At 37.0% G+C, this 25,989-nt stretch overlaps 3 long non-coding RNA genes across 3 annotated transcripts in view; all 3 read left to right on the top strand.

Annotated features, from left to right (window-relative positions):
- The first annotated feature begins 2,006 nt into the window (after nt 1-2,006).
- Nucleotides 2,007-25,989, top strand: part of LOC309497938 — a 33,254-nt gene continuing 9,271 nt past the window's right edge. Inside the window, exon 1 of the long non-coding RNA XR_014205771.1 lies at nt 2,007-2,309. This is a non-coding gene — a long non-coding RNA (uncharacterized lncRNA). The remainder of the gene's footprint in view (nt 2,310-25,989) is intronic.
- On the top strand, nt 12,136-14,052 carry LOC309497794. Its single transcript, XR_014205714.1, has 3 exons — nt 12,136-12,642; nt 13,528-13,561; nt 13,810-14,052. It is a non-coding gene; the product is annotated as an uncharacterized lncRNA (long non-coding RNA).
- LOC309497319 lies at nt 18,335-25,079 on the top strand. The gene is made up of 4 exons (XR_014205491.1): nt 18,335-18,746; nt 22,168-22,252; nt 24,399-24,457; nt 24,711-25,079. It is a non-coding gene; the product is annotated as an uncharacterized lncRNA (long non-coding RNA).

The following is a 25,989-nucleotide window of genomic DNA, read 5'->3' as shown; positions in this document are numbered from 1 at the left end:
TGAATTATAACTTCAAGTTTAGTCTTTTTCGACAAAAAAAAAGGAAAAAGCTATTATATGGCTTCAAAAGACTTACAACACAACCCATAACATTAGTTGTGAACTCACTGATTATTTTTAGGATCTTTTCTGGGACATTTTTGGAGCTTAATCATTTTTACATAAATTGTTGCATTGATTTGAACTAGACAAGTGTACATAAGAATGGTTTCATGAATGATTTACAACATTTTTTTCTGCTTGTGTTTCATGCAGTGAAAGCGAACGGTCACAGGGGTTGCATTATGCCTGAGATCTGCTTTTGGGTTCACAGACAGAAAGTCAAACAGGTTTGGAACGTCACAAGGCGGAGGAAATTATTTAAAGTTCACAACTATCACTTTAATAACCTTACTAACAGTTAATTTTGTACTTTGCAGGGATCTCGGTAAGCTGAAATACAAGTTTGAACAAGAATAAAAATCCTCCTGTAGACCTGGAAATCACTGAAGTGCTTGGACCATCCACCAGAAAAGAGGAAAAACAAACGGAAAACGAATCTGCTGTACCTTTTCACTTTTCTAACTCTTTAAGTACCTCACACCTGAGTGGTAGTGGCGCAATGGATAAGACACATGCCTTTGGTGTGAGAGACCCGGGTTCGAATCCACTGTGAGACACCAATGTGTCCCTGAGCAAGACACTTAACCCCTAGTTGCTCCAGAGGCGTGCGACCTCTGACATATATAGCAATTGTAAGTCGCTTTGGATAGAAGCGTCAGCTAAATGAATAAATGTAAATGTAAATGTCACACCAACTTGGTCCCATAGTGACATTTTTGACCACAAACAAAATTGCTGATCGTGTGGATTCTTATTGAAATGACTGGAATTCACCAGTGAACATTCACAGAACAACAGATCATTTTACTGCACCTTAATACTGTTTTCCGGGTCGAAGCCTCTACTTCTACTTCCTCTATCTTGTTTCATGAGAATACTCAACAACCATTTATGAACTGTTGATTCAAGTCACACATTTAAGCTTTTCAAAAGCCATAGTGTACATTACAGTCTCCAGTCAAACGGCATCCCAGACTTCAACATTTTATGATTCAAAATAGCTGAATAACTAACCATCTGAGATTTCGGTATAGAGATAAATGTTAGGATCATAATTTTCAGGAATATTACAGCACAATGAGTGCATATTAGCACTGTTTGTTTGTTTTTGGCATCTGATAGAGCTTTTGGACTTGGAAACAGTGATGTCAGACTTACCAGTGGACTGAAACACAAATGTTTTAAAGTTAAGTAATGATGGACATTTTTAATTAGTCAAAATTTATCTTTTTTACATTGATTTATTTCGTGGAACATATGTGTTTCCATGCATTTTGTTGAGATGTCTTTTCTTGTTTATCTATTGTATATTGTCGTGGAAATTCTTTCTAGACTTTAAACAATAATTGGAAGACAGCTGGAAATTTCAAAAGTTAAAAAGATCTTTATTTCTTGCAAGAAAGGCCGTTCACACATCAGTCAGAGTCTGATATGAGAAGCGCGCTGACTTCTCCTTTTTGCCCAGCTTATATACAGAAAACCTATCACACTTATTCTAACACCCCTTTATGCGCACACACTTACACACATATGTCATTAAAAACAATTGAGTATATCTTTTCCAATGCAACACCTTTGCTCTTAGTGCAAGCGAGCTTATCTGTATTTAGAAAGAACAAACTGTCCTTTCTGTAAATGTCATTTTGACCTCGTTCTTCAGCAGTAAGAAAGAAGATGATATGCAACTTGCAGTTTCTTTAACACCATGTATGGTTTTAAGCTGGTTAGAGTAAATATTTCCACACCATGTATGGTATTATGCTGGCTGGAATAAAAATTTCTATTACAATATACATGGTTGATTATTCATGTTGCTTATGTATTATACAATTTTTTTGTGTATTCATTGATATTAATCTATAGTTAGCTTTTTTCCCCATGTGCATGGAAGTGTATGTATAAAAATGAATATAAAATATGTAATAAACAATTCTTATTTTGTATTTTGTTCAATTTGTTTATTATAATAGAAGTCAAAGGTAACCATAGAAACAACATGAAATTAAATATTAAAAAATTCCTGGAGGCACCCAAAGTGGTTCCACACAGTGCCTAATATAAGAGTTCCTCAGGAAACTTGTGTGGTTCTTCAGAGAACCACCCCTTTTTAAAGGGTGCCTAGAGGATCTACAGACGGTTCCGCCGGTGTGGCAAAGTGAAGAACCCCAAAAGGTTCCTCCAGGCACCTTTTATTTTTACAGTGTACAGTCCGGAAAATAGGCTACAATATAGGTTATAGCAAATTCAGACCAACTGCTGGTCTACACAGAGAGAAAGCCCTGTCTAGGCTCTTCTATTGTGTCGAGCCATTCGTTAGTCTAGTTGTTTGATGAGAAAATGAAATGTAGCCTAGTTGCAATACACGCGGTAAGTTTTGTAAGCTCCGTGCAACTGCAGCAGCGGAGCACTATTATTACTAGAATATTAGAAATCTAATACTCAAGCTGTTTTCTCATTTTTCTACTCTCAATATTAAATAAAAAAACGACTGAACGAAAGATATACGGATTCTCTTGAACCACCACCACGTTTGCGGCAGAAAACTACTGCAGTGCAGCTAAAATGCTCTGTTCAACTTTTCTGAGATCCTTTACTCTTCCCTGTGGATGACCTGTGACATACTTTCTGTAAGATCTGAATTTTTCGCGGTTTGAATTTTAGAAAACTGAATTTGAAGTTCTGAATTTTTTCTTCATCTTGAAAACTTGAATCTGTATTTTTTAAAACTGAATATTTGCAGTCTAAGAATTCAGAACAAAAAAAATAGCTGTTTGAAAATACATGTCTAAAAAATTCAGCCATAAAAACATTTCAATTCGTTACATTTTAAATGGTCAATATTTGTTTAAAGAAATCAAATTAAGAACTATTTAAAATACCACATAAAATTCAAATTTGTTAGATTACACTTGTAAATAATTCAAATTTACACAATTCAAATTCAAATCGTTTTGTCATATTATTAGCTCCATACGAACATAAATGGACAACTTTAAAGGCGATTTTCTCAAAGTTTCAATATTTTTGCACACTCAGATTCCAGATGTTCAAATAGTTGTATCTCTCGGCCAAACATTGTTATATCCTAACAAACCATACATCAATGGAAAGCTTATTTATTCAGCTTTAAGAAGACGTATAAAGCTCAATTTCCAAAAATTTACCCATGTGACTGGTTTTGTGGTCCAGGGTCACATTTCAGGAAAGTTTTTACTAGCATTTACATAACTTTTACATAACGTTAGTGAAAGATATGGGAACGTTCCCTGTTAGCTGGGTAATTGTCCCGCACATAGTTCAGCACCACAACTCCTCCGGCTGGATGTACATTATCCCTTACTTATTATCAGTAGGGCCCTATGATTTCCGTGATGCGGAAAACGCGGACGGAATCACGGAATTTACACATGAAAACGGAATTCTCTTATACGCTCGTAATCGTACAGAATTTGCATATATTTTGTTGACATATTAAATAAACGTTTTTTTAGTTTTTTTTTACTTCCTTCTCATTTTTTCAGTTTAAAACAACAAACGTAGAAAGGTCTCTACCTAAACCGTGGCCAAATGGCATTGTTAAACATGTTGCCTAGTAACTATACGTCCTTACGTTCCGCGTAAGGAAAAAAAATGTCGAAGCGAGCTCATCAAGGGGCCGTTCACATGTCGTGTCTTTTGCGCGCTCAAGTTCGTCATTTCAAATGTAGGCACCGGTAGGCACGCTCATAATTGAAGCGACGCGCTCATTTTTTTCCAGGCGCAGCGAGATGAAAACACCTCAACTCTTCAGAATGCCGCAAGCGCACCGCAGTTCATGTGACGAGAACCAAAATATCAACTTCACCCTTTCGTAACAACATTGAAAGCTCAGTCAACATAAAGGATGTGGGTGCACCACAAACACTACGGGTGTTTTTCTCTTCTCCGTAAATAAATCTTGTAGCAGAGCTACAGCAAGCGTTTCTCAGTGGTGGAAATCTATTAGCTATTTAAACTTCTTTGTTGTTGTGAAGAGCGCAGTACACGGTTGCATAGCAACGACAGACACCACGGGGAAATCGGACCGAATTTTACTATAAATAATAAAAAAATAAGCTAATGTGCATTGTATTTGTAAATGTCAGTAATTTATCTTTTTTTGCTTACATTGGGAGGGGGGTGGGATGGTCACTGATGATGATGGGTTAACACTGTACTTTTAGGCTGTAATATGTCATTGTGTTGGCTTTCTGTCATGCACATATCGTTGTTTCAATGTTTGTCTCCCTGCAGCATGGCTGCATTTAATCTTTAATTTAATATTCATCAATCCTACCTTGTAACTGTTACCTTCATGTTACTGTTATTTTTGGCCAGAGATTTGTTGAAGGTTTGGCTGAATTTTTGAGAATTTTTAATGTGCTTTGCTGAATATATTAACAGTTTAAATAAAAAAGCTGAATTGTGAGTTTGTGTAACGGAATTTTTAAAGGTCAATACTGCTTAGAAGTGAAAAGAAAACAAGCAAATCCGAAAAATCCTAAAGGGCTGAAAATAAATCCCAAAAAACGGAATTTGAAAAAAAATAAAACGGAATTTGAGAAAAAATAAAACGGATTTCATAGGGCCCTATATCAGGCACGTGCACATACAGTAGGTAGTTATTCAGAATGCCTAATACCACCGCACTAGCTGCCGCGGCAAAGTCACCGCGGCAAAACTAAACCAGTCGCATTTCAAAGTCATTCGCGAAATGACCGCCAGGTGGCGCAAAGGGACATTTTGCAAAAAAGCAGCAATTGCCGCATTTTGAAATGTAAGTGGGGCTAATGTCAATTAACAGTAAGGATGAAATACTACAACTATGGTAATTTCCAAATAAGCCTACAACAAACATGAAAAATAAAAAAAGAGTTATTGACATTCGCTGTACAATTATGAAACAACCTAAGATTTGGTGGAGTTGAAATAGGCTTCTGCCTATTCCTCGGGGGACCTGCGCGACAGCAAAAACAAAAACAAACAAAAAAATTGCCTACACCAAAAGACCATTATAGGCATACCTCGCAGTCAGTGAAAATAAATTAGGTGCAATGACGCTGATTATTTTCACTATTCTATTGAGGAATGAGACGAATGAAGAGCACTTTTCTCTCGTGTTAGCAAACACACACTGACTGCTAGACAACCGAACTACTGGGCTTTCTAGTAAATTTGTGGTCGAGTGGTATAACTTAGGTTTCAATGATTTAGATGACACTGGGTCAAATCCCGAACAAACATGGGCTACTGTAATTTTTGTATTACTTGTCTAATTCTAAAACTCAAAAAAAAAAAGCATATAGTTTTGTTTTTGCTTATATTTACTATAAAATAAAATGAGCATGCATTTCCATTTTACACTAAGGAACAAATAGGCTATTATCTAACAGAATGACTGAATTTGTATAATAATTCCAATCTAATTTCAAAAGCAGTTCTGTTTAAAATCAGAAAAAAAAAAATAACTTTATGGGGTTCCCTATACAGAAAGAGTTTTAAAAAATATGGTTGTAAGCAAGGTGCCATTTGCCAGGGGGACGGGGATTTCCATTTGGTCTAAACATCCCTGCTTTTGCTGAAATATTTGTATCCCCCTCAGTAATCAATGCTATTCTTCACCAATATACCATATAAAATATATAAAATAAAGATATTCAACACGCACGTTTAAACAACAAACAATGAAATCAGAACCACACTGTAAAAACTAAAGGTGCCTCAAATATCCTGTCAGATACTCAAGGAACTTCAAAATGTAATTTAGGTGCCTCAAAGCTCTTTCTCCTATAGTAGGGTTACTGGTGGAGCATTGACAATCTTTGCGGTTCTTGCTGGAACTTATGGGATCCTTTATTCAGTTCAGAGGTTCTGGAGTCACCTTTTCATTACCATGAGGGGCCGATCACACCTGACGCGTTTTTGGCAGTGAGAGGCGCCTATTTTCAATTGGTTTCCTATGGCAGCGAGCGTTCTGCGCGCTGTTTAAGCACCTGCTGCGCCTCGCGTTTTACCGCCTGCTGCGGCTCGCGTTTTTGAAGTTGAAAAAAAAGCAACTCCGAGCGGAAAAAGCGCCCGGCGTCATCGCGTTTTTTTCCACTGTCCAATCGAATGAATGGAGAGGCGGGCCTTCCGTTGTAGTGATGAAAGCTACAGTTGCTTGAACGCCCGGAGAGTGCGATGATGGAGGATGAACTTATGGTGCTCTCGCGGGTTATCAGGAGCTTAACGACTTCACGAACCGTCACTACCACAATGTTAACAGAAAGTAAATAAAGTTAATAAATGGCAGATTTGACGTTTACTTGACTGACAGGACAGCTGTTTCAGTGGTTGCCTAGCAACATAAAAAACGCAGCGCACTGCTCATTCTGTGTGATGGTAACGGCGCTGATCCACTTGTCCGACACGACTGTCGCGTGGTGTCGCGACGCCTCCCCACATTGGTACGTTGATGGGGGTTTACCGCTATGGGCGTGGTTTTGACCCAGCGGGAAATGTAGCGTATCAGAACAGAGGACCTGCGAGAGACTTCCCTCCGTCTCCATATGCTCTACTTCTATTGGATAGACGCGTCGCGTCTGACGGAATTCATTTGCATAAAGATGGGCATCGGCCAGCTTTTTGACGCGCAGCATTTTTTCAAATGAAGCGCCGCCTTCCCGGAATGCTTTGCGGGCGCGACAAAGTCGCTTGACGTCACCCATAGGAATATAGTGGAGCGCGGCGCGACAGAAGTGTCGCACGGACAAGTGGATCAGCGCCGTCAGTGCTGTGTGCCTCGCGTTTTCGAACCTGAAAAACGCGTTAGGTGTGATCGGGGCCTGAGACCTCGAAGTGCTTTGGGGGAAATTAAAGGAACCAGAATTCTTTAAAAAGATTATTGTAAGATCTTTTAACATTTAAGTGGTTCCTGGAAAATGTGTGAGAAAAAACTCATTTTGAGAAAACGGCCTTTAAAGATTTTTATGGCAAAATTCCACTCATTTCTGTTGAAAGCCATGAATTACAGACAAAATATGCTTTAGGTCCAAGTAAAATCCATGTATAACACTGTTTAACATCCAAAACTCATTATTGCTTCATCCATCACTGATCATAACCATCTCTTGAGGGGGAGTCATGGCCTAGTGATTAGGGAGTTGATCTGGTGACCCAAAGGTTGCTGGTTCGATTCCAGAACCAGTGGGAAATGACTGAGGTGCCCATGAGCAAGGCACCTAACCCCTAATCGCTCCCCGGGCGCCGCACAAGGCTGCCCGCTGCTCTGGGTGTGTGTATCCACGTTTGCAGTGTGTGTTAACTACTCACTACTCTGCTCCTAATGTGTGTGCATTAACTTGGATGGGTTAAATGCAGAGGTCAAATTCCAAGTATGGGTTACCATACTTGGCCGTCACGTGTCACTTTCACTTTCACTTTCACAGTCATAACATCCAAAACAACACATGAACAGTCCATCACACAGGTGGAATGGAAAAACTAAATACCGGTATATCACAGTCCCTCAGGCAGATTCAACTTTGGGAAGTTTTTTGTCCAAGGCTATTTGTCCAAGGTGTAAATCACTTAGTGTAGATATTTTTTCCCAGTGGAGGAGGAAGTGCATCTCTGTCTGACCCAGTTGGTGGTCACTGAGCCAGTATTTAGTCAGGATCCGTCTCTTGTTCTCTGACAGTGTGCAGATATTCTGTCAAATAACAATTTAGTCTACTTTGTTTGCTTTCTCCAATGTTCTAAATATGATTGAATGATTCATAGTTAGTTTTGTTCTGTTGAGTTGTTTTGAACCAGTGCTGAAGGGAGCCTGGTTGGTTAGCTTCACCATCAGCTGACTGAGGGGACTGTTTTCAGGATTTGGCTCGTGGGTTTCAAATGCTTTGAAATGTGATGTGTCTTTTTGACTTACATTTAGATGTGTTCAAAATGTTACAGCTTGTTCGTAACACATCGACGCACTATGTCGGGGTTACTCATTGCGCGGCTCGCAAGCCTCATGCGGCCCACCAAGCTTTAATTTGTGCCTCGCATGGCTGTAAAAATACAGCGATATCATGCAGCCAGTCACTACAGATATTTCATAACATAACCCATTACAAACTCAAAGTGTCAGCTCTATTACAAATAATTTCGATCGGATTGAAAGTGGTGGTTTATCGAGAGAACACTTGGTCGATTGAGAACCGGAAATGTCAGAGCGCGATCGATCATGTGACGATCACGTGACGATTCTGAACGAATCACGTTGTCAGAAATTGGCATCAGCCAATGAGATTGCGCATTTCGAGTTAAATCACCTGTTTTACTTTCATGATTTGTTGCTGATAGACAGGAAATTACCATATTTGGATCCGACAGCTTTGAAAAGGAGAGAGAGAGCTTTCTAACGGTGTGTGATGATGGTGCACCAGACACAGCGATCGCGGAGCAGCGGGATGATTTAGAACGCCAACTTTTGATGAATTTAGGTGAAATCTGAACACTCAAACAGACAAAGTGTAGTAAAATAAAGACCTAAATGTGTATTTTGGACTTTTTTCAGCACAAGTCTGAAAGAACACATGTTATTGAAGACAAATAACCCAAAATCTCAAAATTGACCTGTGAAAAAAAAGTTTTTGCCTGCCGTGTCTCGCCTTAAGTGAAGATGGACATTTTTTATTTAAAAATTTACATTGATTTAGTACATGGAACATGTCGTTTCCATGCATTTTGTTGAGATGTCTTTTCTTGTGTAGCCTATTTATACATGGTTGATTATTCATGTTTCTTATGTATTATAAAAAAAAAATTGTGTATTCACTGATAATAATCTATTACTACCTTTTTTCCCAAGTGCATGGAAGTGTATGTATTAAAATGGATCTAAAATATGTAATAAACAATTCTTATTTTGTATTTGGTTCAGTTTGTTTATTATAATAGAAGTCAATGGTAACCATAGTAACAACATGAAATTAAAGTTAAAATTTTTTTTTATTTGGTTCCTGGAGGCACCCAAAGTGGTTCCACACAGTGCCTAATATAAGAGTTCCTTTAGGAAACCTGTGTGGTTCCTCAGAGAACCGTCCCTTTTTAAAGGGTGCCTAGAGGATCTACAGACGGGGTTCCGCCGGTGTGGCAAAGTGAAGAACCCCAAAAGGTTCCTCCAGGCACCTTTTATTTTTACAGTGTATAAACTTTTATTCATGTACACTCACAATAGGCTAATGACAAAAGTTTATCTGTCGTCTCTGTCTCCGGGAACTGCGCGTCACAAAAATGAACTGAAAGCCACTTGCCTCAGCTCATTCACAATAAGAAATAGGCTATGTCTATAAAGCTTTAAAGCTTCAAATGTCAAAATATTTAAAGAATGTTATCTGATTATGTAATCCATATGAAACCGAGAGGCACAGAGGATCTGCTCAAACATGTTTATCATGTGTAGCCTATGAGCGCATCCCAATGAGGAAAGGACAAGGCAAGAGTGAAAATCTCAAGAGTGAAAAAATTTAAAGTAAATCGCCCTGAATTAAAATGTAAAAATAGATCAAATAATTTTGTCGAAATGTTGCGATATTGTTTAATTTAAGTTCATAATTATTCTATAGGCCTAAATGTTATTTAGTTTAACAGCAGTTTGATGTTTGTGTTTCGTTTTGCTTGGAAAAAGCTGGCCTAAACCGAAGTAGTGTTTTAATTCTTCAATTAGCCTATTGAAATAATGAAATATTTAGTTAATACACTTTATATGACAGAAATATTACTACATGTAGCTTAAATTATTTAATTCCTTCATTATCAACATTTAAATAATGCTAATGTCTGCGACTTCTCTTTGTCTCAGACTCCTCTCAGAGCCTGTGGAGGGTTTGGTCAGTTCAGTTATCGTGGGGGTGCAGGACAATAGCCAGATGTTAATGTTCCGTCTTTCATATGGAGAGTGTCAGATAGCCAGCCTTATGATACAGAACAGGCAAAGGCAAAATTCCTTTCAGGATAAATCTCTCGATGTGTCCAAATAGGTTTTCCATAAATAAATAAATAAATTGAAGGGTTCAATCCAGTTGTTTCAACTGGTTTTGTAGAGTTTTAGAATGTTTGAGCAGTGTGAATGATTGTCAACAATCTGGCCTTGTCTAAACACGACCTGTTGACGAAATTAGTTCATGCCAACTAAACGAATGCAAGTGAGCAGCAGACACAGAGCTCTTTAATTCGCGATCAACCTCGTTTTATTGTAGGGTGAATTCAAAAAAAGCATTATTTTTCTTTGAAGCAACAAAGGCTAAATAAAATTATTTACAGTTATTGTTTGTAATTGGTGTGGATGACACGCAGCGAAATACAGTATTATCAGCTGTATGATGTGTTTCTACCCTGAAACATTTCATATCGAGAGACACCCGGCACGCGCAGTGAGGGAGACAAAAGAAACTTGCTAAAAAGAGATCCAGCGAAACGCCCATTCTTAAATGTTGCTTTGTAGGCTACTATTTTCATTTTGTACTGTTTTAATTGTACACAACAAAGCTGCAATTTCTTTGTCAATACAAATTTAAAATGTCACAAATCTGTTTTGAAAATTTTCTTCCGTTGCTATGGCCTGGTATCACTGTCAATCGTCTCAATTTCGTGAATGATTCACAAAACTATAATTTAGCAGATTAAAGACGAGCCTCGTCATCTTCATCTTCTAGTGCGATCGGCTGATAGCCTAATCTCCTTCAACAGCACCTTCGGGTTTTGTCCTCTGTAGGCTACAGCGCAACAGAGGCTCAACTGAATGTAGCAAATTTATGTTGTAATGTGCCATTATTAATTAAACAAAATGCTTGACTTCTGTTCTGTTCTATTTCTACTGAATCTGTTCTATTTAAGCATCAAGAACGGTAAAACATAAATGCTGTCGGCTAACATCAGTTATAGTATGTAGGCTACAATGTCTAAACGCCTATATATAAAAAGGACAGACAATGAATAGGCTAACAATGCTCCGAAAAGTGTTTTGAATCAATAAATTAACATTTCAGAAGTTTTTATTTTTGACAAATAGCATATTAAACAAGAAACAAAATCATGAATATGATAGAGCTGAGATTCAAACTCAGAACGCTTGAAGCACCGCATTTGTTGAAGCGTTGACCACACAGCTATCATCTGAACGCTGTCTCATGAGCATGAGCTTAACGTCTTATCCTTACGCAAAGCCTCATTGATGTGACATTTTTCTATTGCAATGTTTATGTTGAAATGTTTTCATTATTTATTAAAGAAAATTATGCAAATAATAACAACCTACTGTAAGCCTATTTAATTCTTAATTAATCCAAAAACACAAATGCTGCCGACTAACATCGGTTAGAAAGTCCTGACAATGTTTTAATTTTGCGATCATTTATTTTAATTTATTTCACTGTTATGTTTCAGTTATTAAATCTACTAACAAATTAAAATAACACGAAGTAAAAGACAAGTAACCTATTGACATGCATAGCCTTTCTAAATGACAGAAAAACTGGACACACAATGTTAACGTGTGCCTAGGCCTGCTTTGCTTAAATTTGATGCAATAATAGAAGCCTATTTTTTTTTCAGTTCTAAATTTGTACTTCTTTTCAGTACTGTGATTATGAATTAGTTTAACTACACTGTAAAAAAAAACTGTAAATTTACAGGAAACTGTCTGTATTTTTTACAGAATTTTGCCGTTTTGTCATTATACAGTGAATACCTGTTATTTTACAGATATTTGTTGTAATTTAAAGATCCACTATTAAATTTACAGGTAATTGCTTTTATTGTGGTTTTACATTAATTTAACGTTTTTTAAAGGAAATTATCTGTAATTTTATAGGGTTATGTGTAATTTTACATAAAAAATTAAGTAATATTTTACAGATTATTTCTGTGGAATTAGAAAACAAAGAAAATAAGGTATAACTGCAGAAATCAGCAGTCACTTAACATGTTTTCCTTAAAGATTATTAAGCATGTGGGGGTTAAAGTGAGTTTTAAGATTTTATCCACACATTAGGCAGGCCTATTTAATTATTTATAATCTTTTAATTTTGTCTTGCAAATAGATGTTCATTTTGATCATCATTTGTATTTGCCCGTAAATTTCATTTAGGCCTATATTTTATGTCTTTTATGAATCGTTTTTCCAAATCTGCGTTGCTGCACATTGCGTGGCTTTGTGTGCGTTTGAATGTGTGTGTGTGTGTGTGTGTGTGTGTGTGCCCGCGCGCGCGGCCGCGCGCAGATTCAAATTATCCGCCATTACGTTTCGTTGCTTAGTCCCGCCCAGCCCACAACGGTTAGCTACAAATCTGTCTCTGTCGTCGATCTGTGTCAAGGGCAAGCGGGAGATTTGAATTCAGAGCTATAATCGTATTCGACAGAAGCAGCCGTGAGCAGGAGCGCTGCTGAACACATATTAGTTGTAGTCTGGTGTCAGTCAGTCCGGAAATAACGCGCCCTTTTTCAGTGAGCCTGGTTCGTCACAGCAGACCTCATCCCGACCGATCAACGGCTGAGGTAAGAGTCTAATACTACATGTAAATGATATTTTATATTACATTTGTGTTAAGTGGTTAGACTGTTTCCATGCTAACGTTAGCATTCTTAAATTATGTTCAGTCATAACTGGCGTCGAGGGCAAAACACAAATGCAGCATGGGTCTTTTCAATTATCGATCTGTGTTAAGAAAGATCAGTTGAACCCACTCTAACTTACTTGTTAACTTATAGACCTAAAACAATCTTTAGTAGACTTGTTATTCATATTAAAGTCCATAATTGTGTATAAAATCTTCGTTATGATAGTCAGTAACATTAAACCAATCTCTTAAATGGCGGGACATTTTGAAACCATGTCTGGAAGCTGAAAACTTTATTTTTCAAATTTTTTTTTTTTTTTTTTTTGTAAACTTTTTTTTTAACTTTATTTTATTATAGTAAAATTGTAGTAAACACGTTTTTAGCGGATTTTTTTTTACCATTGTAATAGCCACAGTTTTACTAAAAATAGGCCTACTGTGTTTCTTTTGTTTATTTCGTAATAGTTAACAACATGACTAACTTTATTAAGACCGTTAAGAAATCGAAATACTGTCTGTAACTTAACGTACTTCTTGATGATACAGGAAAGCCTAGAACAGGAAGACTAGAATATGAATACAACATGATGAACCCCTAGGTGTATCTAGGTCTAGGTCACAGTAAATCATATTCATTTAATGTTACTTTCTATAAATGTAACTTAGCTAAAATCACATGGCAGCTCAAAATATTACTGCTGGCCTTTCCAGCTCAGCTTCAAGATCATAGTCAGTTGAGTTTTTGCATTGTCCCAATGGAACATATTCTGACATGTGTAAATCTAATACTGAGTTTTAAAATAACTTGTGTGTGTGATTTCAGGTCACGTGGAAAGCAGATGATCATGGCAAACAAGGTATGGGAAGAATTCATTAAAACATAAAAATCATAATGGTTCTGATTCCATATGTTCATAACAGTCTTCTGATTCCATATGATTGCACTAAAAGTATGCACAAGGTTTGGATTTGCTACAGCAAGATTACGATTGTGTTAGATTCCACCCATCTTTCTTTCTTTTTTTAACTAGGCTCTGTCATTTAGAAACATGACTTTTCCTATCACTAATATCTTAATGAAACATATCTCTACCTTTTAATCCAGCCAGATGATCTGACGGTTGCTGCTCGCATCTCAGCCTACCTGATGGAAAATTCTTGCTGGATGAATGACCTTCACCTTCAAATCAGCCTTGCCAAGACAGAACTGCTTATGGTTCAACTTTCAGCCAAAACATACTTGCTGTGATCCTGCTGATTTGCCTTATCATTAGGAGGATCAGGCCCTTCCTATCGGAGCTACACAACTCTCTTGTTCTATCCAGACTGGGCTATTGTAATGCTCTCCTGGCAGTTCTTCCAGTATCAGTCAAACCTCTGCAACTGATCCAGATGCTGCAGCAAGAGTTGTCATTAAAGGTAGCCCTATGCCTAAACTCACTGCTTCAGATCTATGTGTCCTCCAGAAGCATGTGTTCTGCAAGTGAACGGCGCCTTGTGGTGCCATCATCCCAAAGAGACACAAAACCACTTTCACTGACATTTACCTGGACTGTTTCCTGGTGGTGGAATGACCGGCGCAACTCAACACATTTTCAAGAAACTGCTAAAGATCCATCTTTTTCATAAACACTTCACCCAATAATACTATATCTTTGTAAAAAAAAAAAAATAAAAAAAAAACCTTGCTATGTGTACTGTGCGACTAACTGGGACTTGTCACTGCACTTGTTGCTTTTTATTATCTTTAATTATTATCTTAATTGGTTAGTCACTTTGGATAAAATGTAATTGCAAATGTTAAAATAAGTTATACTGTAAAGGTATACGGTAATTGCTTTTTATTGTGGATATATTTACATGTTCTAAATTATATACTAAGCATCTATTTCCTATCAATCACTTATCTTGATGTTTAGTGTTTGTTCAATTACTAATACTGTAAATATGCAGGTATTCTGTACTCATACATTTAGTTAATTTAAAAGAAATTGACTGTACATTTGCTATTATTAAGAACTTAATTAGAGATGTTGTGAAATTGGATCGGTACAAATAAAAATAAAAACTGTAAATTTACAAACATTTGTATTTGAATTTATGTACTTGTGTGCATTTTTTATACATAATTTCATTGTTATTTTACACAGAAAAACTATATTAAAAGAAAATTACTGTAGATAGACAGCATTATTATATAAAATAATTGTATAAAACCTTAAATTTACAGTATTTAATTGTTTTAAAGGTGTATATGACTTTTTTTAAACGTTAAAAATCCCAATAATTACATAAGATTTTATGTAATATTAAAGATATAATCTGTTATTTAATTATGGAAAATTACTGTATTTTAACGAGATTGTTTTTTGCCGTTATTTTACGGTAATTTTCTGGCGCCCCAGCTGCCGGAATAATACTGTTTTTTCACAGTTTTTTTTTTTACAGTGTACAATGTTTAAAGGACAATTCCGGTATTTAACACTTTAAGTCTATTTTGTAGTTTGTTTTGGATGAACAAGAGTGGTGGACAAAGAAATTTTGACAATGGTTCCTGTCTCGACTTTTTTACTATTTTAGAATTGCCCATGACCGCTTTAGAATGGGAGTCTATGGCCATGCACAAACATGTCCTTAAAACAACCCTTAACGTTCGTTTTCAAAACTGTGCAACTCACCGAGTGGTTAGTGGTGTTCGTTGATGTTCCAAAACAAGTAGCGTAGCGTAATACAGTTTCTGTCGTGTTTTATTTGGCATTTTGTAAAATCCCATTGATTTCCGTTGGAGGACTCATTGCTCGTTGATATTACTGCGCAACCGGAGACGGAAAGGGGGCTGTTTACATTTGGTTGTAGTCTTTTAGGTGTTTTCGCTCGGTTCTCTGTCTCTCAGAAGGCTAGCGTGAGCAGAGCAACGGAAGTTGCCGAAGAGCGGAAGTTTATACGCGGTTGTGAGGTATCTGAAAAAATAGTTCCACTATAGAAAAATAAACGGATTGAAATCATACATTGCGCCGATATATTTGTTTTTAATCATCAACGAACACCACTAATCACTCGGTGAGTTGAACAGTTTTGAAAACGAACATTAAGGGTTGTTTTAAGGACATGTTTGTGCATGGCCATAGACTCCCATTCTAAAGCGGTCATGGGCAATTCTAAAATAGTAAAAAAGTCGAGACAGGAACCATTGTCAAAATTTCTTTGTCCACCACTCTTGTTCATCCAAAACAAGCTACAAAATAGACTCAAAGTGTTAAATACCGGAATTGTCCTTTAACTTGAATTTATCTGCGACCTCAGCTCTCAATGAGCCGCAGCAGATTACGTCATAGAGAGAATAAACTGACACTTTTCAAAGTCTGTGATTAAAGCGCCACTTAGCGGTAAAGGGCAGCAAATACACATCCCCAATTTGCCGCCGCCGTTATTATTCTGGTTGACTACCAACTGTATAGACCCCAAGTGTTGTTCAAGCACCTGCCCTTTTGGTCTCTGACTGGATAAGTGCTTTTGCCCCATGAAGGTGGGCCTCTTACCCCACAAACAGGATTATGCCAGCACTTGCCACCTCACATTTATAAGATTTTTAAACCAAACACTTTTCTGATTTATTTTCACACAAAATCTTTTGCTCCATTAAAGGATTAGTTCACTTTCAAAAAAATTGCTGATAATTTACTTACCACAATGTCATCCAAGATATCCATGTCTTTCTTTCTTCAGTTGAAAATAAATTAAGGTTTTTGAGGAAAACATTCCAGGATTTTTCTACACAGAATGGACTTCAATGGCAACTATTCCAATGTTCAAAGAAGGTTCAAATGTCCGTCTCAATGCAGCTTCAAAGTCTCTACACGATCCTAGTCGAGAAATAAGGGTCTTATCTAGCGTAACGATCGGTCATTTTCTAAAAAAATAAATAAAAATAAATAAATAAATATATACTTTTTAACCACAAATGCCCGTCTTGTACCATCTCTGAGATGCACCACGTATTACGTCATCACGTTGGAAAGGTCAAGAAAAATAAAGAAAAATAATAATAATAATAAATCCTGGAATGTTTTCCTCAAAAACCTTAATTTCTTTTCGACTGAAGAAAGAAAGACTTGGATATCTTGGATGACATGGTTAATTTTGAGTAAATTATCAGCAATTTTTTTTAACTAATCCTTTAATGTTCAATAAACAACATATTTTTGTTCAACAATCATACACTATGGGAGTGATAAAAAGCACACTTAGCCCCGTTTTACCCAATTATGTACAGAAAAGTATAATTTTATATTTTCTACACTTAAAATGTTACATTTAAAACACTAATTTCATAACATTATTCCAGCTGCAACTGTAATCTAAATAAGAGAAGTACAATAATAGTAATAATAAATAGCCATTTATTTCTGTCAGTAATGCGCAACATTGCTTGTGCTCATTTACCAATTTCAAGGACATAGGCTACTTATTCCTTTATTTATTTATATAAATAATTATTGAAAGTAATTTAAAGGTGTTCTACAATATGTAACTACTACAGTATGTAAAAACGTAATTTTCATGTATTTTTTACATTACATTACCGGTAATTAAGTAATTATAAGAGGGGTGGCATTTTTTTTCCACCTGAGCATGTACCTGTGTCCAACAAAATGTCTGTGCACGGCCTTACTTATTATAGGTGTATCACAGTAATTCAGGATAAGACAAAAACATGATTTGGAAGATGGATTCATGATGTACTTGCTCATTATCATTTTGCAAATTCCGGAGAAAAAAAACTTTACATAGTGTACCTTTAACAAACCTTTAACTAGCCTATAACTTATAATAAATAGATTGTCACATCTTACTTGTTGGTGACTTCTTGGCATCTGTTGTAGACTCATGCCTGCTTGTCTTGTTGCTGTTGGTGACTCTTCTGGCATCTGTCTCATGGCTCATCATTTCGCATTTTCCTGTTGCCTGAAGTCCTCATTGTGCCAATCTGTGTGGCCATCAAAATTCAAGAAATCAAAATTTGTACAAAAATGTGCATAAAACGCAAGTTTTGAACACTTGTGAATGTGATCCATTTACGCTGTATCAAGAGACCATCTCGACAGTGAAGAGAGAGACATTCTTATGTTTAGGCCTAATTTTGCATCCGATGACCCCTTTATAATATTTTGAGAGTTTTTGACTGCATCAGAAATAATTTAGCACGAATTTGGCTATATTCCTCAACATCAGCTCTCACAGCTGATCACAGGCAAGATATTTCGTCCAGGAATCGTAAAATCAAAAATGAAGAGGTTCTTGCGCAAACCGCAGTCATCAGATCTTGCGCTTCCAACTTCCCCTCCGTGTGTTTGTGTGTGTGCGCGCGCGCGCGTGTTGCCTAGTAACGAACGTGCTTGCAGCGGGAACACGTAATTGACCCAGAAACAACTAATTCTAATTTCTGATTGGCAGATAGGTGGCATTTAATTCTGTATAACTCGAGACCATAGACATAGGCCGTTTCTCAATATGCGTTCTTGTCTGTACTTGTGTTCTTGTGAACTTGTGAAACGTCATCATTCGCTGCCCAAGTACTGTCCCAATACACAAGTTTGCATTTTGGCAAGAAAATAAAAAATTCGGCAGAAATATCCCAGCATTCATTTCGGCGTTCGAGGAAGGAGTTATGTTTGGGTTATTTAAACCCGTTATTTAACCCGTTTAAACCGTTATTTAAATCGCGTTATGTTTGGGTACTGCAGACGGCGTCTGTGCGGGGGTATTATTGCGCAATACCAGCAAGAACACATCGTCTCAAACTGTCAGCAGCGTTCTGTGTGCTCGTCACCTTGTGAGTTCATTCTTCCAAGAACAACTAGCAAGAGCGTTCTCCCCAAGAACACAAGTCCGTTCTTTGCATTCTTGGTTTTGAGAAACAGCCATAATAAATACATAGACGCCCTATTGGCCGCTTTGGAACGTTGCTGCGATAGGTCAACGCGTCCGCCATTTTGCGGAGAGCAAGACTGCGCTGCGCTGTAATCAAATGCAAGTAAACAGGTGAGCTGCGGTTTTTCTGGATAAAAACTTTTTAAAAATTACATTTATCAACCGATTTCAGTGGTTTGTATGTGGTGTACAAAAAAGTTCCACCTATAGTTATTTAAAATCTCGATAGTTAGACTTATAAAAAAAATATATATTTTTAATAAGGAATATCCAAAGCTCAGGCTTGTCATGTATTTGGCTTTTTATTCTTGGATAAGAATTGTGAACACCCCCATACTGAGATATAATTTAATTTTCACATTAAATTAAATAAAGTTTTCTTATTGTGGAAAAAGCATACTCTGTCATTGACCCGATTTTAGCAATAACAAAGATAACTGATGGATCCTTTATGGTAATACATATGATATGGTACAACTACAGTGCAATGCAAATAGTAAATATAAGATAAAGTGAGAAGTAGGCTAGTAAATAGTTGAGTCAATAAAATAAACAGACAGTATACAGCAAATAAAATAGTAATGAAAAGTATAATTATATTATATCATAAGTACTATAATATAATAATAATAATATATTGATAAAAGCATATAGTTTATGTATAATACTTTAATAATAGCAATAGAATATGAAATATCAATTACAGAATATAGACAATAAAAAATAATAAGTTAAATAGTTACTATGAATAGTACAATAATTTAACAGCATAACTATAATAGATTGATAATCGCGAATGGTATATTATTATAATAACAATAATAATGTAAATTAATATATTTTAAAATATTCTTACATAGGCTGATATAAAATAAAATGACGCAACCCTGTCTCTTTTTGTTAAATTTCAGTTTTTTAAAGGTATAAGAAGCTATAGCCTAGAAGTCAAGAAATAAAGTAAACGATTCAGTCAAACATACAGCAGGCTACAACGTTAAAGTTAAATAGCCTAAATATATAAAGTTATGAAACTTCACTTTGCCCTCAGCCAAAACGATTTGCCAAGGAACAAATTATAGGATAATGAGACCAAAGATCGCCTGTTAGATATACACAAGACTAATTATTCTCATGTTTAACCACTAGACTAAAGACATCAGATCCAGCGGCGAACGTCAGAAGCACTAGCCGAGGTAAGGCTGTTCTCGGCGGGGTACATGAGCGCTGAGCGCCCGGTGATCGCTGGATCTCACAACTCCGAAACCGTCAGATAACATTTTTAAATAGGCGCTATCTTTATAAATAAACCACAGATTTGAGCTTTAAACAACTACATTGTCGACTGAAAAACTCTTAAAACTACATGTCGTGACACAATAACAGTAGTATTTTTAAATTTCGCGGCCTTTCTCCTCTGAAAATAAAAATAGTAAATGAAATACAACCAGAAACAAATTTTCAGTTTTGCTTGTGAAAGGTAATTCCCTGAGACCCGTTTTCAATTATGTGGTGATTTGTAAAGCCCCAAGCAGCACACGAAATTTTTCTCAATTCTCGTTATGAGAGGTATGGGAAAGTTGCCCTCCGCAGTATGGCGGCGCCGTTGACGTACGATCCAGCGGCCAATAGGGCGTCTATGTATTTATTATGTGTATGTTCGAGACAGCAGCTGAACTTCCCTCCATTTGCCTGCACCTCGTCCATTAATTGTATAGCGGGACAAGTTTACTCCTCAGTGTGACGTGAGAAATACAAGGTGTGGCGTGTGAACTGGTTGAAATGCGTGTGTCTCAAGGTGAATGCGTGACACTTGAGAGCCCTGGAAAAGCATGATTAAGATCAAGAGACAAATGGAGTGGGCAGACATGATTTTTTGACCACTTCTTTAAGTTTGGTTTTGTAGAAAGCCTTTCTTTAAAGTTAATTTCGTTTTGTATTAATTGTATCTTAATTTTAATCAATGTTTCATCAACCAATTGCCTGGATTTAATAAATAAGAAAATATAGCAGGCACTATAATCAGGACACGGAGACGCCGGCGTGTGAACTGGAGCTTGTCTCATAAGCTACTTGCCTCACAGACCTGAGAAATATATCTCTATAGAAAGCTTGAAATGTGTACTTTTAAACAAAACAATAGAGGTTATGCGCAACATACTTCCAGGTTCTACAAAACAGATATAACTACTTCCGGTCGTCAGCTACTGAGGTAAACACAGCGTAGGAATGGCGACCTTTTATAGCCGGTGTTTACAGGAGCTACCCATTCTATCCATTTCAGATGTAGGCCTACATCGTATTGCTAAACGGACTTCCAGAGCCCCGAGTACTCCGTTAGATAAAGGATTTAAGTTTTACGCCTCCTCATTTATTCATGATTATGAAGGTATGTAAGTTAGTATGTAGCTTTTGCTAATGGCACCCGATGTAGAGTTAGCTACACTGTAAAAAAATTCCTTAAAAATACAGTACAATGTTAGCCTGACTACGTCAGACTTCCTACTTCCGCTAATTTCATTTCGCTCCTGTAGTCAGTCTGAGATAGCAGCCTATCTTTCAGTTTTCCACCGGCCTGAAAACAGCCGGGCCAATCAACGAACAGAGGGCGGGCTGAGAGCCGTGACGTAGACGCTGATTGTACCGTGGATGCGTAGATTTACTTCACATAATCTGCAAAAGTCATTCACAGCCATGTTCACTCCGGTATTTCGCTCGATGGTTTAGTTTTTGCATCATACTTGCGTTTACAGTGGAAGTTAGATGCGGCTGAGCATGCGCATAACACACGCCATAACCAAACGTTATGTGATTGGCTTACGGGTAACCAATGATTTTAAACTTCAGACAAGCGCCCCCCCGCGAGAGAGAAAACACTTCTCTATTATGCTATGCCAGACTCTGTATACGAAGCAAAGTGAAGTAGCAGAGTCTGGTATTACCAGGCTAGTACAATGTACCATATTAATTTGAATGAATTTTCCGTATTTGTCTTTTACAGGACTTTTACCCGTATTTTGAATTACGCGTTGCATTGTGGGAACTAGAACCTGATCGGCGCGAAAAGTTTGAGATGCAAGCGCCATTACACACACAGATGAAGCGGCGAAAGTTGCATTTTAAAGTCGGATTTCGGATGTTTGTAAGCCATTCTGACACTTCTGTGGTAAAAACCGAAAATTATATTTTGCTAAATGTCAAATAAGCTGTTTACGTAACGTTATTTAGTTGCCACCCGGCTTGTTAGGCAATGTCGGAGCCGTCGCGTTTATCAGGTTTTTTTTTTTGCATATCGTCACATATTGAAAGATTTAGTTCACACTCGTGGAAGTGTCCTCGTTGTAACTGGTTTATTGGCTTTTATTTTGTCAGTGATGCGGTTTATTTCGTGCCGAGCGCACCCGTTAACCAGTATAAAGTGCAGTAACGTTAGCACTTGTGTTTTTGTAGCTGTTTAATGGCTTCAAACAAAAGCTACCAGATGAATCGTCAAGAAAAGGAAAGGCCATTTAAGACTTGCTTGATTTAAAAAAAGGCATGAAGCTACAACGTGAAGAGACTGTGTGAAGATGCAGTACAGCTGGATCAAGGATATAACACCACATTTTCTGCCAAATGAGGTAAGTTACGTTAATGTTATGCAGTGCTCGAATTGAGGGGGGGCTGGGGGGATCCGGGACCCCCCATAAGGTATTAGGGACCCCCCATAAGAAATAAAAAATAGAATTAGGGGGGTCCCTCAGATATTTTTATTTTAGTAAAAATAATAATGACAAATCTGATTAAATGCATGCAATGGATACAGTACATTTCGTGAATTGATTATTTACAATCATTTATTTTAAGTTTGTTTATAGCTAGTTGTCTCTTTAAAATGTAAACGCCCCGCCCCACATCTAAAGAGTGCTGTGCGCGCGCATGACATCGTTGACTGACAGGATTGTTTGTTTGGCGCTGCTCCGGTGAAGCTAATTTTAGCTTTTTAAAAAATGGAGAAAAATAAACCTCCACTCCCAGTCGGGAAAAGAAAGCTTCTTACTGACTTTTTTGAGGGGTAATTGTTTCTCTCTGTATATCTTTCTACTTTATATCTGTCCACTCCATGCCGGGGCTTTTGTATTCCTTGCATAAATTGGAAACACTTAGGCTTAAGTTACTAATTTTTCATTATTAATAGTCCTCCTGGTTCTACAGGAGTGCTAGAGATCTCGATGAAGATGGATAAGTAAGGGTTAATGCCCGACGAGGTGTCCATTGTCAGGTATTAATGCGCGTCGGACGGTTGCCTCCGCCGAAGTCCATTAATACCTGACAATGGACACCTCGCAGGGCATTAACCCGCTTATACCATGGTCACTTAACAAATAACACATTTTTAAACCATTAGTTTATATTTTAATTAGTTTTACAATCGAAATCTAAAGGCTGTCATTGATAAACGGACCTTAGTTATCTGAGCCACAAAGTCTGATATTAAATATAGAGTCATTTCAGCCTTAATAAGCCTGTTAACAAGCAGAATCACTGAAGGAAAGAAGAGGACAAAGAGACGAGCAGAAACACAAGAACTACAACTGACTTCAGCCACAGTCTAAGATGCTGTTTGTGGAGTTGTTTAATCCTCCTCTGCTGAGATCTTCACAGATTTAATGTCTCCTTTTCGCTTCAGTTCATCTTAGACTGTGGCTGAAGTCAGTTGTAGTTCTTGTGTTTCTGCTCGACTCTTTTTCTGTTCTCTTCTTTCCTTCAGTGATTCTGCTTGTTAACAGGCTTATTAAGGCTGAAATGACTCCATATTTAATATACACAGGTTTTGCGGCTCAGATAAGGTCCAGTTCTGGTTTATTTCTTTGCTCTTGGCTGACATGTGGCATTGCTATGGCCTGCTTGTGGCCCAGATCTGGCAAACAGGAGTGAGCCGCCCAACTGTCATCATTCCACGCTGCATGTGGGTCAGATCCGCATTCCACAAGTGCCAGATGTGGGCCGGATCTGGGCCGAAACGTGTTTTCTACATTTCTATGTAACACATTATATATAGTTATGTTCAGTTCTCCATTTCAGTTGTGGCAAAAGAGACTGAGTTTATATATATATATATATACTAAGTACACTGTAAAAAAATTCTAACCTCCCTAACTCAAAATTTTCTAGTGACTGATAACATCTAAATTTTTCAATTGGCCCAAGTGAAAATCTGTAAATTATAAAATTTTATTTACAGAATTTCACTTGGGCCAATTGCAAAATTTAGATGTTATCAGTCACTAGAAAATTTTGAGTTTGGGAGGTTAGAAATTTTCACCCTCTAAATCCATATTACTTTAGTAAGTAGGCTAATTTAAAAGAAGAATTATATATATATACACAATTCTTTATCCAGCGTTTTTAATAAATAGTATATATACGCATATTATGATCAAATATACTGTATATTTTGTATAAAGTGTATATTGCGAGACTAACCAACCCCCGCCCAAAAAAAACTTGGGGACCCCCCATAAGACTTGACTCAATTCGAGCTCTGATGTTATGTTTACGTTAGACTTTTTATTGTCTTGTCTTTGTTTTAGACAACACACAGACATTATACACACACTACACATATTATTTGACTTTAAACCCCAAATAATGACCTTGAAAGATTAATTTACATTTAGCATGACTGCTGTTATACTTCTGCCTGTAACGTTAGTCATTCTTTACCAGGTCCCTCGTCATTAGTTTGTTTCATAGTGTTTCTGTTGTTTTCTTATCTACTGACAGGACTTTGCTGATGTAACGTTACTGTGCATCCCAAGCACCACCCTGCATGCTCCTTATTGGTTTGTATTTTGTTTTATTAGTATATATATATATTTTTTTTTTTCATTATGAGTATTCAATATTGGCAAAACACATTTAAATTTAAAGTCTGAGGAAAAATGTTTATAGAGAAAGTTGGTCGACCTTCAAATATTTTATGCTTATATGGTCAGTAGAAAAACATTGTATGGGGAAGATTTAAACTATTTTTGGAGCGGTTTTCTGAAGTGATTGTGTAATGTTTTTCATTTTGTAATATCTTATTTGTTTAAGGTGATGGGCATTCAGGATTGCTGTCATTCAATAAGTTATTATTGACCACATCTCCTACCCCATTGAGGCAGTGAGCTACAAAATACCCGAAGAAAATGGCACTTATCCTGGAGTTCATATAAAGATAAGCAACACATTTTTAATGAACTTTTTATAGAGCATGTTGTTGTGTTACTGTTTATATAATTGAAAATAATGAAACATATTATAAGGTATAGTTGAGCAGACAAGCTAACATGACATGCAATTGGAGTCCACTGGAAACAGAAGTCTTAGCATTTTATACAGTGTTTGAATTTGAAAGAATTAGGGATGGCAGTTGATAATTTAACGAACTTAAAATACTGTACGATTGTTTTTCAACCTCAACCAGGGGCCCGTTCTTCACTGTTTGCATTGCCCTAAGATTATTTGCGAGGCTCTTTCCTTTACACTATTGGAGATGCGGAGAACTTAATGGAAAGTGCTGTCTGTCGTGTCATTCGGAGTTTACCTGGCGCTTTTAGGTTTAAAAAACAGTTTTAGGTTTTTTTGTGGCATTTCCAAGCCACTTAAGACCCAATGTTGTAAAGCAGTTTTTTTTAAAGCAGTTTTTTTAGGTTATCATAATTTTTTTATGAAGATCGTGCAATCATGACCATGCCGATTACAGTATGTGTCACTCAGGCTTCATTAACGTGATTGGTACCATAGACTATAGCTAGACCATAGACTGTCATTGTTAAAGAGGAGGTCAGCAGTGCCATCTGCTGGACAACTATATTATCCATCCAACAAATATACTAATAAGCCGACATAGTGATCATGCCCCGATCACGCTGTCATGCCCCGATCACGCTGACGGACAGCCAATCACATCGTAGCATTGGTCAAATGACCGTGCGCATAACTTTTTAGTTTCGTTTCGCCTTATCGTTGAGAGATGGTTCGTGTGTTGTTTTTGTTCCCAATTCCTGCCAGATTTGTGTGCGTCAATGACTCAAAGTAAGTGTTAATTCATCTTACATATATTGCTGTTGCTGCTGATCAAGATTAATCGCTGAGTTGTTTATATGTAAGATAGAGAGATGCACGAAAGACCCGCGGCTCTGTGTTGTGTAAACAGTATTGCATTATGTGAACTTGTTTATGCTATTGTAGCATATTTCAGCCTAATACAAATGTTAGTTAGATTAGATGTAGGATGAACCAGTCAAATGTACACTTTAATGTATATTGACCTGTATGCATATGTAGATTTGGTTCATAAAGCCAATAAGTTTAAGGATTCACATTATTT

Source organism: Leuciscus leuciscus (genome assembly GCF_965113295.1).
Source record: "Leuciscus leuciscus genome assembly, chromosome: 4".
In the NCBI taxonomy this organism is placed as follows: Eukaryota; Metazoa; Chordata; class Actinopteri; order Cypriniformes; family Leuciscidae; genus Leuciscus; species Leuciscus leuciscus.
Note: the sequence above shows the minus strand (reverse complement) of the source record. Positions and strands in the feature narration are given on the sequence as shown.